Source organism: Condylura cristata, unplaced genomic scaffold (assembly GCF_000260355.1).
Source record: "Condylura cristata isolate star-nosed mole 26May11 unplaced genomic scaffold, ConCri1.0 scaffold00002, whole genome shotgun sequence".
In the NCBI taxonomy this organism is placed as follows: domain Eukaryota; kingdom Metazoa; phylum Chordata; class Mammalia; order Eulipotyphla; family Talpidae; genus Condylura; species Condylura cristata.
Window position 1 is genome coordinate 12628131 of NW_004567103.1, and position 15092 is coordinate 12643222.

The following is a 15092-nucleotide window of genomic DNA, read 5'->3' on the forward strand; positions in this document are numbered from 1 at the left end:
AGGCCCTTGGGCAGGTGTGCACACAACACAGACACTCCTGACATGGCCTGTGGTACTCATGTCCCCACCTCAGCAGACCTTACTTGCCTCACTCACCCACTAACATGTCTTTCCAGCTTCCAAAGTCTTTGCATCCATCTATTCACCACTCCTGCTATTACCTAATCCATGCTACCATCACCTCTCACCTGCTTCTACTCTTAATGCCTTCTTACAATCTATACTCCAGCGCTGTGGTGCTTTTCAAAATACAGCTTAAAGCCATCTAAAAACTTTACTTGATTTCTGACTCCTGACAATCTCACTAACATCATTCAAAGCCACCAGTTCCTTCTCACCAGGCATGTGTGCACCCCTGTTTCCCTGGAAACTCAGATCTTTGTGTATCACCACCTCAAAGAGGCCTATCCTACCCTCTCACCCTGATATTGCTCTACCCCCATATTCCCTATTGTTTTATTGTCTCATTCCTCCACTATCCAAAATTATATATTACTATTTCCTTATGACTGCCTAAAGAAACAATGGAGGGATACACTTTTTTTTCCCAAAAGGTTACTAACTGGGGTGTGAACTTATCTATGTATGCCTTCTCCAATCATTTTAATTTTGGAATTATACAAATAGAATCACCTAGTTTAAAAACATTATTCTAAATTTGAAAATCTCAGCATGTGCTCAATCCTTCATTATTTGTCTAGCTTCTCTTCCAGAATGAAAGCTTTGGAGAGCTGTAGCCTGATCACACCCACTGTATGCCCAACCCTAGAAATGTAATCAGGGCTCACTAGATAGTTGCTGAATAAACAATAGATCTACAACAGGTATAACCAGCAAAGCAAGTTGGACCTCTTCAAATTTGCTAAGGGAGCAGAGACAACAGACTCAAAATGGAGTCACTTATGCCAACCTCGAATTACCTGGTTAGCAACAGTAAGGTAATTGACTGACAAAGCCCTGCTGTTCCCTAAAGAAAGAGGCCCTGCCACAATCTATTAACTTCTCTTTTTAAAGATTTATTTATGGGGGCCTCCCCTGGTGGCACAACAGGTTAAAGCATGGCACTAGGAAGCTAACCACAGCTGCCTCAGAACCAGTTCGAAATCCAGTCAGGGAGCTGACCCACATGATGCAGAAGACCTCTCCTGTCTCGCCCACTGCTCCCCCCAGCAGTGTATTTCAGTCGATCTGCCTGTTCTGCTTCCCACTCTCTCTAGTGAATCCTCTCAATTCCCCCCACCCCCTTGCACCTCTGGCCTGTACCCCAATTCTTGTATGCATAAATAAATATTTAAAAATATTAATAGTAAGTAAATAATATGTACTCAGTTAGGGCCTCCCTAGTGGCACAAGGGGTTAAGTCTCAGCACCACGAAGCTATCTGCAGACACTGCAGCACAAGCTCAACCCCAGCCAGGTTGCTAACCGATATGGCACAGCAGGCTTCTCCTGTCTCACCAGTTGCTCCCCTCAGCAGTGTATTTCAGTCAATCCATTCTGTCTCTGGTGGATCCTCTCACCACCACCACCCCACACACCTCTGGCCTGTACCCCAGATCTTGTATTCATAAATAAAATGTACCCTGGAGGCACATCAGGTTGGAGTGCTGCACTGCAAAGCTAAGTCAAGCTGTGACCGCTTCAGTGCGAGTTAAATCCCTACCTCAGAGGTGACCCACATGGCACAGCAGACCTCTCCTGTCTCACCTGCTGCTCCCCTCAGCAGGTACTTTGTCCATCTGCCTATTCTGCTCCCCACTCTGTCTCTGGTGAATACTCTCAGCACCCCTGCACCTCTGGCCTGTACCCCATTTTCTGTATGCATAAATAAATAAAATCTTTAAAAAAATGTACCCAGTTGAAACAAATGTTGGCGAGGGTGTGGAGAAAAAGGAACTCTCCTGAGCTGCTGGTGGGAATGCAAACGAGTACAACCACTATGGAAAACTGTTTGGAGGTTCTTCAAACTGCTAAACATGGAGCTTCCATATGACCCAGCAATCCCACTACTAGGTATCCACCCAAAAGACACAAAAACACTTATTCAAAAAGATACCTGCACCCCCATGTTTATTGCTGTTTTACTTACAATTGGAAAGACATGGAAACAGCCCAAATACCCAAAAGCAGATGACTGGATTAAAAAGATGTGGTACATATACACAATGGAATATTACTCAGCAACCAAAAAAAATAAACACATGCCTATTGCAGCATCATGGATAGAGCTGGAAAAGATCATACTTCGTGAAATAAGCCAGAAAGAAAAGGAAAAATAGCAGCTGGTTTCACTTGTAGCAGGAGTATAAAGGACCAGGCGAGAAAATAATAATAATAATGAACAGCTATATACCAGAGACATTTTATAGGGGGGAAGGAAATACACTGGACTATGGTGATGGCACACGGGTGATTTGGTGATGCAACTGAGGTGGAAAAATGACAAAATGATATAAAAATAAACTATTCTTTTTTTGAAAAATGTACCTAGTTGAGCTTTGCTTTCTGAGAGTAAGCAGACGTTCCTCTCATGATACTACTTCTTCACTCATGACCATTTACTCATGAATTATGCTACTTATACCAACTCCTTCAATAGTGCCTTTCCTTCCTCCTTTAGCTTTCCTGGAAAATCCTCCACAGTTCCTTTTATCAAAACAATCTGCTCTCACAAGTTCAAGTACTATCTGTAGGATAAATCGCTTTCAGACCTGAGCTCTCTCAAGTGTCAAGTCATCATCACAAACTCTCTGCTCCACCTTTTTTATTTAGTCCAGCTTGTTAAACTAGTTCTGTATGCCTGACCTACCAATTTCTTTAAATGGAACATCTTTCAGTCACCTAAAAGGAAAATTTAAATCACTCCTCACTTCCTTTCTCTTATTCTCCAGTCACAAAATTTAAGTTCTTGCTTCATAGCAAGCTTCCTGCTTTGATGTCCACCAGCCCCTGCCCCCACATGTGGACAACGGCAAAAGCATTCAGACTGAAATTTGTCCAGCTTTGCCCTCCCCAATTTCATCCTTCAGACACTCTTCAGATTACTGTTCAAACATTACTTGGCCAGGCAACTCCCTTTCCAAAAACGTTCCATGCGTCCTCAGTAAATTTCTCAGCAGCCCACCAAAGCACATACATCAGAATAACCTGGGGTGCAGATTCCCAAGCCCCACTTCAGTTGGTCTGGAATAGGGCCAGGGTTGACCCCAAAGTAGTCTGGCTTCAGAATTTTAAGGTTAATTTCCATTCCATTCCACCTTGAACTTCTTTATGAACTGTGATGCCTTTATACTAAACTCCTGGGAAAAACCTTTCAAATCTTTATGCAGACCTTCACTAAGTGTTGTCTTTCTGAATTCTTTTATTTTCCTTTTCCAGGTCTGGCTCAAGTCACACCCCTCTTCATAAATATCTGTTGTGTATATCATGAATATCTGTTCTAATTTGAAACTTTGCAAAGGTGTCTTTTAGCACTGTCCTCTGTTCATGTGGACATGCGTCATAAGCTCCATGACGGCTGACATGGGAATCCCTGCATATCTGTTATAGCCACACTGCCTTACCTTGGGCTCCTCCTCAACAGTAGCACCCAGGTCTCCTCAAACATCCCTTTCAATTTACACACCGGGTTGGCCCAGTCTATCTCCTACACACCTGTCCCTCCACTAAATGCAGGACTGTGCAGGAGTGTCCTGACCTACATGCCCGACTCTGGCCTACACCATTCTGACGTATCTAGTCTCAGGAATCTCAGCATTCTGCTCATCAGGAACTACCCTTCTCTTTCCAGCTCCCAGATGTGTGCAGTAATTGTGCCTCAAGTTTTCTCCTTCAGTGAGCATGAATGATGAGCAGCCTTTGTGAAAAAATCTATGGCTCTTGTTTTAAATGATCAAGTCTCCAGGGGCTAGGCCCAGCCAACTCGGACAAGGTTTCTGCAGAAAGCAATTATTCATTACCCGCTGATTAAACCACTCTCCTATATTACAGGAGTGTGTGTGCCTCTTAGGATCTGCAGTTTCCTTTTCCTCCTTCATCTAGTGTTCCCTCGGGTCACAAGGAGAACTCAGGCTATCAGAAATGGTTCAGAGTCTACAGTTCACAGCATCTCAGATAAGATCACTTTTTTTTTTTATTTGAACAGAACTGGGGTACAGACCAGAGATGCGGAGGGTGAGAGGATTCACCAGGGACAGAGTGGGAAGCAGAACAGGCAGATTGACGAAGTACACTGCTGAGGGGAGGAGCGCGCGGGTCAGGAGAGGTCTGCCACGCCATGTGGTCACCTCCGGGGCAGGCGGGAATCGAACTCATGTGGAAGTGGCTTTAGATTCTCAGTGCAGTGCTTTAACCCGCTGCGCCACCAGGGAGGGCCCGATAAGATCACTTTTAATTGTTCAAAAGGTATGTTAAAAGATTGAAATGAATTACCCAGAACCAAACAGGATGGGGAGGAATACAGGACCAGAGCTATTTTCTTTTGCGAGATAAATGCCAAGCTAAGTCCCCCCCAAAGAAAATTGGAGGAGCAATGGGTTTCTGCAAAGCTCTTTTGAGAACAGGTGGTCAATACCCTAATCATAAGCACAAGTTCAAGTGGGAACTGCTTGTAGAACACAGTTCAGTAACGCTGAAGAGTTAGCAAACCCAGTTTATGGCAGACAGAGCTGAGGGAGATAAATTACTACAAATTACAAATTACTGAAAAGTGAAGGGTTAAAGGCTCAATGTGGTTAGTGACTAATCAGCTTCAGAGACAAGCCTTTCACTCCTGCTCAGGTGAGCTCTACAGCAGTGGTTTTCCATAATGGTCCCCAGACCTTGTAGACACTTTGAAAGGTTCTGCTAAGTAAACTATTTTCATAATAAAACTTTTCTTACTGTGCTTTTCTTTTATTGTGCTGACCTGTCCACTGAAGATCAAATGATTAGGCAGTACAGAAGCCCAGACAATGGCACCAAGTAAGATTCTTCACTGCTTAGTGAAGGGATGTCAGCTTTTACTTGAGAATGGCCTTGAACAACACAGTAAAAATTATATTAAGTCTCAACCCTTGAGTATACCTGTTTACTATTGTATATGGTGTGAGAAGTAAGACACTTATCTGATACACAGAAGATGATGTTTGTTTCTAAGTAAAGCACTTGAGTGTTTTGAATTGCAAGATTTTCCTGTGGAAAATGTTTACATGAAAGAGTAAGTTACACACAACTGATGGTTATTCAGACTTTGGTATTTGGCAGGCACTTACTAGAAAATAAAACAAAGTAAGCCCATCACTTCAGGAGCACAACTGACATTATTTGTTGCCAACAATAAAATTGAGCTACAAGAGAAAAATTAGAATTCTGGCAAAACTATCTGTCACCATGAACTTGAGTTTGGATTCTTCATAATTCAATCAAAACAACATTACAATTAAATGAGGGCAGAAATGGAAATGAAAATCCATTGTCTTCTATTAAGTCAGACATTTTAACAGACAGGCAAAAACAATGCCACTCTTCCCTTTAATCCTCCTGAAATAAATTTCGTACTTTAAAAATGTGACTTATGCTAACTTGCAATTGGTTTATTATTTCTAAATGAGCATTTTAATCTCTAATATGGTCAAAATTAGTTTTCTCATTTCATATGGCACATAATAAATGCTAAGTAAGTAGTAGCTACAATTGTTACCATAAACTCTACCAGAGCAACCTCTTCCATCCTATTGACAGGACCTCTACCTTTTCAATTTCCTATCATACTGCAGACCTCTGTAGTGAGTTCCAGAGCAAAAGAGCTACATCCTGGGCCCTTCCACATCCTGGGCCTGTCCTGCTGCATGTGCAGCAGGCACCTCAACTCAGCATGTCCAAAATGAAACTCCTCTTTCTTTCTCCTCAAAGTGCCAATTCTCCCCATAGTTACTCCTCTATCACCACAAAGTTGGTCACAAAAATCAGAAACCTAGATGCCAACTTTTAGAGACCACTGATGCAATTATTATCATCCTTCCATAGATTTCTGGCAACATACTCTTCAAATGGTTTTACTCATGTAGCCCTAAAACCATGTATTCTTTGCTCACCTTAAAGATAACACCTGAAATTTTTCATCACAAATTCAAACAAGTTTATTTTTTTGTTAAGGAAGGTAGAAAAATATTAAAAGTTTCATATTAAGAATGAAGTTAACTAATCTGAATATGGACTGGAAACATTATGAACTTCAACTCTGTTAAGGAAACCAAGATTTAGTCATTGTAGTGGGCTATATGGCCCACCCTCCCCCCCCCACCCCCAAGACTTTCGCCCCAGGATAAATCTTAATTCCAGGAACCTACAAATATTACATTATATGACAAAGTAAATATCTGAAATAAATATTTCAAGACCTGATTCAAGTATCAGCCTATATTAAAATAAAATCTCTTAAAAATGTTTATACACGTCTTATCCATTACAGCTTGAAAAAACCAAGGTTCCAATAAATGCAGTCACATCTAACTGCTGTGTTCCCCAACAAGGTACAAGCTTCATTCTAAGAGTAATATATATGAGACAGGGGAAGACAGGAAGTCTTCTGGGTTTGTAAAACAAAGCAATCAGCTACTAAAAGACCTGATTGTATGTGTGGTACCTGACATTTTTTACACTCTGACAATATAGTAAAATTTGATTGTGAAGGATAGGACCCCACTTCTCTCTCTCTCTCTCTTTTGTAAAGTCTACTTTAGAAGAGTATTTAGAGGCTGACTATCTGGAAATTGATTCTTCTAAAGCTATATGGGCAGGTGCATCCCTTGGCACTCCTGGGCACCAACTATCCCAGATTGAAAACCACTGCTCTGAAACATGCAGTTAAAGCTCTTCAGCAAAACATCTAAGCCCCTTTGTAATCTACAGTCCTCTTCCTACTTGTCAGCAGAGGGCTCTTCCAAAACCAGCTCAGGTCTGTCAAATTGGGACTTACTGCCATCTTTCTAAAGCTACTTTGTATCTAGAATGTCCTCTTCCCAGAAACGTTACAAAAACACTTGATAATTTTGTAGCTCTCTAATCAAAAGATTTTTTGGTAAAAATCACCAAGGGAGGTGGTATTTTATGCAAACAGTGTCTTAGTATTTACTGCAAGAATAAACAGTCTAGCAACCAAAAAAAAAAAAAAAAGAAGAATAAACAGTCTGGAACACTATTCCATGGGTCCCCTAGCAGCTTGCTGACTGGCTAAATCAACAGGTGCTTAAGGAAGATCTACAGTACTTATGAGAGAGCAAGAATGACTGTAAAGGAGAATTAAAACATGTCCTAGATCCCGAACAGGAAAGTTACGACCAGGGAATAAGAATAATAAAGATTAAACCTGTGTTAGTTATCTTTCTAATGCTCTATCAGCGCACACACTATATACAGCAAGGCGAATGCTTGCTCACTCAAAGTCTCCCCAAGACCATCAGCGCGATAAACACACCCACTAGTCCACCACCGTCTTCCCCAAGCGCCTCGGCGCCCTCCGCAGTGTCCTGGCTCATTAAGTAATCTGTCAGTGTTTACTAAAAATTGCTGAATTTTAAATAAAAGAATGGCTAGATGGATTAGGATTAAATTCCATAGGATCTCAGGTCCAGGTTGAATCGTGCAGTTTAGGAAAGTGTTTCTCTACAGGTGGAGGGGGTGAGGGAGTTAAAAAGTGGGTAAGCATATTAAATTCATCTAAGAAAACTGAGAGGAGCTTAGGTTCACACCCAAGCGAAAATTTAAATCCAAAAGAGGCGGGAAAGAGGAAGCAACCGAGGCCTAGGGTGAGGGGATGCTGCAGGGTTCGGGCACCCAGGGGCGGGGCCGACCAAGTTCACAGGACTAGGCGAAGTGGGAGAAGGGTTCCGCGGCGGCGACAAGTCCTGCCCGAGTGGAAGGCCGCGGCCCCCTGCACTCCCAGGGGATGGCGAGGTGGCGGGCAGGAAGTGGGGGCGGGGGCGGGAACGGCCGCTGGGCTGGGGATCCGCGAGAAAGGAACCGGGTCGAGGAGGGGCGGGAGAGTCGAGCGGGCGGAGGCTGCTTCCCCGGCTCCGCAGCCGCACTCACCTAGCGGACCCGGCGTCGGCCCGGCTCGGCGCCCGCTCGGCGCCGGCTCGGCGCTGCTGCCTTCTCCGGCCTGCGGGGCGAGCGGGAGGCCTCTGGGTGCCCTAGCAACCACGCTGCGCCTGGAGACCCGCGCTCCCAGCCGCGGCGCCGGCGCCTCAGCCTCGAACTGCGCGCGCCCCCAGCGGACGGACAGAGGGCCTGGAAGGGGTGAGTCGGTCAGGAGGGAGGCGAGCGCGTGGAATCTCGGGGGTTATGGGGCCTGTGGGGGTGGGTAGGCCGGGCCCTGGTTCGCACATGCGCAATCGCTTCAGTGACGGTAGGTGCCCGTAGAGCGGAATTCTGGGAGTCGCAGTCCGGAAGTTAAATCCCCAACAGGTTCCATTCTGGGACTCCAGGACTCCGATTTCCCCCTATCTTCCATGGGCTTTCTTTAGCCATCCCTAATTCGTTCTTCTGAACTCAAAAAACTCAGGCTTAATAAGGAAATTTCTTGGTAGTTCTCCCCAAGAATAGTCTTTGGTCTTGACCCCAGGAAAGGAGAAATGGCCCCATCCTCTATGCATCCCACAACCTCTTTCGGCTAACTCCAGCCCACCCAGCAAGGAACAACTGCAGTCACCTGTATTATGGCTTCAAGAGTGAAGTTACGAAATACCAACTCATTATCTTCCCAGCCATGAGCAGATCCTGCCGCCTCACTAGATCTAGTAAATGCCTCTGTTTCTAGTAAATTTGACCTAGAGAGAGCAAGAAGGTGAAAAAAAATCTTTCCTAAACAGCCACATAGATAATAAGAGATAAAACTAACCCAAAAAGAACAATGTAGATTAGAGCAAGAAGGCTAAATAGATCATTGATTTTAGCAAGCCATTGATGGATGTAAAAACCATCTAGGAATTAGAGGATTCCTTTGGGGAGTTTTACATTGGAAAGATGTCTGTCACTAGCCCTGTATGTTAATCAGTCTTCAATCATGAAGTGATCAAAGCTATAAATTTTATCTCTCGATGTGATGCAATGGAATCCAACCTAAGTTGGATCCAAATTCCTGGAGATAAAGAGAAAACACCACTACATGAAAGCACTTAGACAAATCCAGAATGTGGGTCAACGTGCAGATGACTGACCGTGTTTCATCAACAATTTTAGAGTACAAAAAAAAAAAAAGATCCCGAGCTGTTCTACATTACAAGAGATACAGTCAAAAGCTACAAGTGACCTCATTTAAATCCCAATTCAAACCAACCAACTGTAAAAGTAATTTTTGAGGCAAAGGAGAAATCTAGGGCCTCCCTGGTGGCTCAAGACATTAAGCCTCAGCACTGTGATGAAATCAGCAGAGGCCACTGCAGCACAAGTTCAGTCAGATCACAGCAAGGTAGCTGACACATGGCACAGACCTCTACTGTCTTGCCCACTGCTCTCCTCAGCAGTGTATTTTAGTCAATCCACCTGTTCTGCTCCCCACTCTGTCTCTGGTGAATCCTCTCACTTCCTGCACCTCTGGCCTGTATCCCAGTTCTTGTAGGTATAATAAAGAAACCTTTTTTCAGAAAAAGGAGAAATCCTAATATGAATTTTAGACATAAAGAATTTAGATTATGCTAAAAATTTTTGTTAGTATTGTAATGAACTGAATGATGCCCACTACCACCATCACCAAAATCCTAATTCCAGGAACCTGTAAGTATTTTATATGGTTAAGGGCTTTGGGAGGATTAAGAATTTTCCTAGATTATCTGGTTGGGCTCTGAATCCATTGGCTAGTGCCATAGTGGAACTCAGAATGATCTGGCAGGCACACAATGACACAAGATAGAGAAGCAATATGACTACTGTGGCAGAGAGACTGGAGGGGTGTAGATACAAACCTAGCAATATCCAGAACTCCAGAAACTAGAAGAGGAAAGGAATGGATTCTCCCCTAGCTCCTTCTGAGGGGATAGAGCTCCCAGGACAGTCTGCCTTTTGGTTTCCTGAACTCTGGGGGAATAGATTTCTACTGCTGCTCTGCCACATTGTAAATTGTTAAATTTTTGGTAATCAGTTGTGGCAATCACAGGATATTCTGACATTTTGATGACTTAAGAAAATATTCTTTATGGATATTACATATACTTATAGGGATAAAATGGCATGATACCAGGAATTTGCTTTTAAGATACTACAGCAAATACCCCAACAGGAACAAGTACATGTAGAACCCAGCTCTCAGTTTCTAGTACATTCTCCAATGAACCAGGGCTCCTTGGGAAAATCCAGGAATGGAGTTTGAAATATACAAGGTAATCCGGAAATGATACATAGTACCAGAAAGAATGGAAAAGTTCCATTCAAAACCCACACAGAATGGAGTAGGTCATAGGAGCTAACTGCATGAATCCCCAATAACCAAAGCTTGAACAACAAAGAAGAGTACTAGATGTTTATAACCTAAAGTATAAAACAAATATCCATGAGGAGTCCCTGTTATAAAGTTCCCTGTTATAAAGTTAAATATGTTAACAAATGTGCTAATGAGAAAAATCTGTATGGAGGAATTCCCAATAAATTTTGTAGCTACTGTATCCTAAAGGAGGAAGATCATAACTCCCCACTTATTAAGTATGGACTGTGCAGAGTAACTTCCTTCCAAAGAACACCATAGGGGAGAGATCCAGCAAGATGGCAGCAGAGTGAAGATGCCAAAATCACTACATCCAAGCTCACACAGGAATGTAAGACTAAAAATTGACTGTAGACTTACATACTAAGAGTTTCAACCTAAATGAGAGCACCTTGACTCACTAGAAGGAAGATAACTGAGGGAGACTCTGCGATTGGGGAGCTCTGATAGGGGAGCTCCAATCTGGGAGCGCCCCGGTGCTAGGAAGTGCCTCAGACAGGAAGCTTGCTGCTCCTCACCCACTAAAGCCCTGGAGGTAAAGAGACAACTCAGCTCATGAGTGGAACCCAAGCTGCAGGGAAAGATGCTCGGAGTGGGCACATAGAGCCCTGAAGGTGGGGAGGAAGAACTGGCAATGGGGCAGTGGGAGACTTGCAGCCCTTCCAGCACTCCCTGCATCCACCACCCCCACAGTAGAGGCCGGAGGCTTGTGCACCATTAAGGTGGGGCCCAGGAAGACTCACTAAGTCTCAAAGGTAAAAGGGGGGCAAAAAATGGTTAGATGGAATCAACCACAGGCCCAGCCCTAGGAAACTGCAACACTTCTAACGCTACCCCACCTCTACAGGCACATCATAGTATAGAGAGGCCCTAGGAAGCACCTCAGATAGGAGACTGGCTACTGCTCTACCTGCTTACCACATCTACCCATAAAATATGTGGTAAAGCCCTGGAGTTAAAGAGAGACAACTCAGCTTTGTGAGTGGACCCCAAGCGGTGGGGAAAGTCTGCTCAGGGAGACTGCTCTGAGCAGGCACAAAGAGCCCTGGGGCACTGAGGGAGGACTGGCAGCCTGCACAGCTGGAAGGCTTGCAGCTCTTCTGGTGCTCCCTGCAACCCCCACACTCACAGCAGAGGCCTGAAGGCTTGTGAACCAGAAAGGCACTGCTCTGCAAGGCTCATAGTGCTCAGAAAGTAAACAAAACCAGTGGCTGGCTCAAAGACAGGCCCAGCTGCAGGTAGGCCTACAACACTTCTAATGTGTCCCACCCCCCACAGGTACATCCAAGCACAGAGGGAACCCTGGACATAGGAAGGCTACAAAGATCAATAGGCACCTTCCAGAGACTAGGACTCAACATGTTACTGGAAGAAGCTAAATACCTCAAGAGACCCCTGACTGTTACTGGCTGAGATGACAGATAATTCCACACAGTGGGGGCTGGAAAAACAGGAGATATTGAAACAAAACACAGCTCAGAATATCTGCCACAACTGAAGTGTCTGGAAGTCCCTCAGCCATACCAGAAAGAACATCCAGAAAGAATGCTAGTCGGTAATAGCAACACCATGTCTCAGTAAATAGAAAGTATTAGAAAATACACGACAGGGAAAAGAAGACAAACAAATACCCAAGCAAGTCCACAGGGGAAAAATTGACCACAAAAAAATCAGTCACCAGAAATCACCAAAGAAGTAGAAGAACTGCTCAGCCTACCAATAGAGAATTCAAAATCATCATGATAAACAAACAAAAAGGAGATGGGGAAAAAAATGATATGCAGCAAGCTATCAGGGAATTGAAGAATGCAAACAAGAAACTGAAGAATGCAAACAAGGAAATGAATGAAAGAAATGAAAAAGAAAAAAAAAACAGTATGAGACAAGCAATCAACAAATTGAAGAAAGAAAACGAGACCTTAAAAAAGAAAATAGCAGAAATGCAGGAGATGAAAAGGCCACTAGAGGAAATAAAGAATGCTGGGGAAAGTAATGAAAACAAAGAACACCATAGGGAAAGGGAGAGGAGAGAAAAGGGAGTAACAGCAGAAAAACAAAAACAAAAGCACTACAGCAAAAGAAACCTGCCTGGGTCACAAAGAAAGGATCAGAGATAACTTCAACAGTTACTGGAAAAACATCCTCAGCCTCCAGATATCATATACTGAGAAGGCACAACATTACTTATGTAGTACTTCTGCCAAAATATATAATTAAATAAAATCACAAGCATACATCAGATATACCCAAATTGGTCTGCACGTCTCAAAATGTCAGTGTCACAAAAGACAGAGGAGGAATGGTTAATGACACATAATAGCTAACACAAAATCATGTTGGGTTAAATTTGGGGCCAGGATCACCCCAGAGGTGATCCACATGGCACGTAGACCTCTCCTGACCCTCCTCCCCCGCTGCTCCACTCAGCAGTATACTTCATCAGCCTGTTCTGCTCCCCACTCTGTCTCTGGTGAATCCTCTCACTGCCCCTGCACCGCTGGCCTGTACCCCATTTCTGTATGAATAAAAAAATCTTTTTTAAAAATTTACACTCATTGGCCCTCCCTGGTGGCACAGCGGGTTAAAGCACAGCACTGAGAAACTAAAGCCACTTCCGCATGAGTTCGATTCCCGCCTGCCCCGGAGGTGACCACATGGTGTGGCAGACCTCTCCTGACCCACCTGCTGCTCCCCACAGCAGTGTACTTCATAGATCTGCCTGTTCTGTTCCCCACTCTTTCTCTGGTGAAGCCTCTCGTCGCCCCTGAGCCTCTGGCCAGTTCTGTATGAACAGATAAATAAATCTTAAAAAAAAAAAATTTACACTCATTTACAATTTACTCTAAAATGGTTCAGAAAAATATAAACCTGTGGTAAACTGTTAATAATCAGTGAACCTGGGTGGAGGTTATATGGGGTTCTTTGTCCTATGTTTACAACCATTTCTTAAGTTTAAAATATCTCAAAATTGAATTAACAATGACAATGACAAAATGACAAAAATCTAAAAAATAGGTAGAACTGGTATGGTAAACTATTATTAGTTGTAACTAAATCTGTGCATGCATGATACAGTTTACTGTACCGGTCTCTCTTCTTTGAGTTTAGAAACTTAGCCTCTCAGGCCCTCCCTGGTGGTGCAACAGGTTAAAGTGCAACTCCGTGGAGCTATTGGCAGTCACGGCAGAAGTTCGATCCCCTGGCCAGGGACTGTGACCCATATGGCGCAGCAGACCTCTCCTGACCTGCCTGCTGCCCACCTCAGTAGTGTACTTCATCAGTCTGCCTGTTCTGCTCCCCGCTCTGTCTCTGGTGGATCCTCTCACCACCTCAGTACCTCTGGCCTGTACCCCAGTTCTGTGTGTATAAATAAATCTTTAAAAAAAAGTTCTAATCTTTCAGAGATACCAGTAATTATGAGTAACATTAAATTCAAAAATAATCCTAGGATTATTTTTAAATGCTTGAATAAAAAAAGGAATAACTATATTAGCTATTGAAACTGATTTCTCTGCTTCTGAGTATTTGAAAAGTTTCCAGCTTACATACTTACATTCAAACGTGAGCTCAAATCTTCCCTCCAGTGCCCTCGGGTGTTAGCCTTCCCTGTTTCAGGAACTGGCAAATCATCCCTTCAAATGTTTATTTGCCAAGAGCCTGGGTGTCATTGTGCACACCCCTGCATCCAATCAGCCAAGAAGTCATATTTCCCCCATGTTTAAAATACCATCATCTCTCCCAGATTATTACAGTAACCTTCTAACTGCTCACCCTTATTCCTCCCAGTCCTGACACCACCAGAATGAAGAGCAATCTTTTAAAAAACAAAGATCACAGCACTCCTCTATTCAAAACCCACCAATCAATTCCACTCTCTTTAAAGCACAAGCTTTTTTAAAAAAAAATATTTATTTATTTATGCATACAGAACTGGGGTACAGGCCAGAGGGTCAGGGGCGGTAAGAGGATTCACCAGAGACAGAGTGGGGAGCTGAACAGGCAGATCTACGAAGTACACTGCTGAGGGGAACAGTGGGCGGGCCAGGAGAGGTCTGCCGCACCATGCGGGTCACCTCCAGGGGTGGGGATCCAACTCATGCTGAAGTGGCTTTAGCTTCTTAGTGCTGTGCTTTAACTCGCTGAGCCACCAGGGAGGGCCTTAAAACACAACCTTTATAAGGCCTACAACACTCTTCCCCATTACCTTCCTGTCCCTTTCCTACTATCTTCTTCCTCCTCCTGCTTCCATCTAAGCTGGTCCTTCATGACTCTTCAAGCAGGTCAGGCACCCTCCATCTGAGAACCTTTGAAGAAAGAGGTCTGTCTGTCTGCAGACACTTTTCCAGCAGATAGTGACATTGCGCATTCCCTTATCTCCTTCAAGCCTTCGCTGAAATGTCACTGTCTCAGTGAGGCCTAATGTGACCATCTAACACTGCAGTCGGTTTGACCTCCAGAGCTTTTTTCACTCTCCTACCTACTACATGTAATTCACTTGACTCTCTTTCACTCCCCACCCTCGGGTTAGAAACCCTGTTGACAAATAAGTACTTCTTTATCTCCAATGCCTAGAACATAGGCGTCTGGCACATAAGAGGGAGTCAATAAAAACATGATGAGTTGAAATGAAATCACC

The 15092-nt window shown here is 43.8% G+C and overlaps 1 protein-coding gene across 1 annotated transcript in view; it reads right to left on the reverse strand.

Moving 5' to 3' along the window:
* TTLL4 (tubulin tyrosine ligase-like family member 4) overlaps window positions 1–8238 on the reverse strand; it is a 32820-nt gene extending 24582 nt beyond the window's left edge. The window contains exon 1 of the mRNA XM_012728962.1: window positions 8071–8238. The gene's annotated coding sequence lies outside the window, so the exon portion shown is untranslated. The remainder of the gene's footprint in view (window positions 1–8070) is intronic.
* Window positions 8239–15092: the final 6854 nt, after the last annotated feature.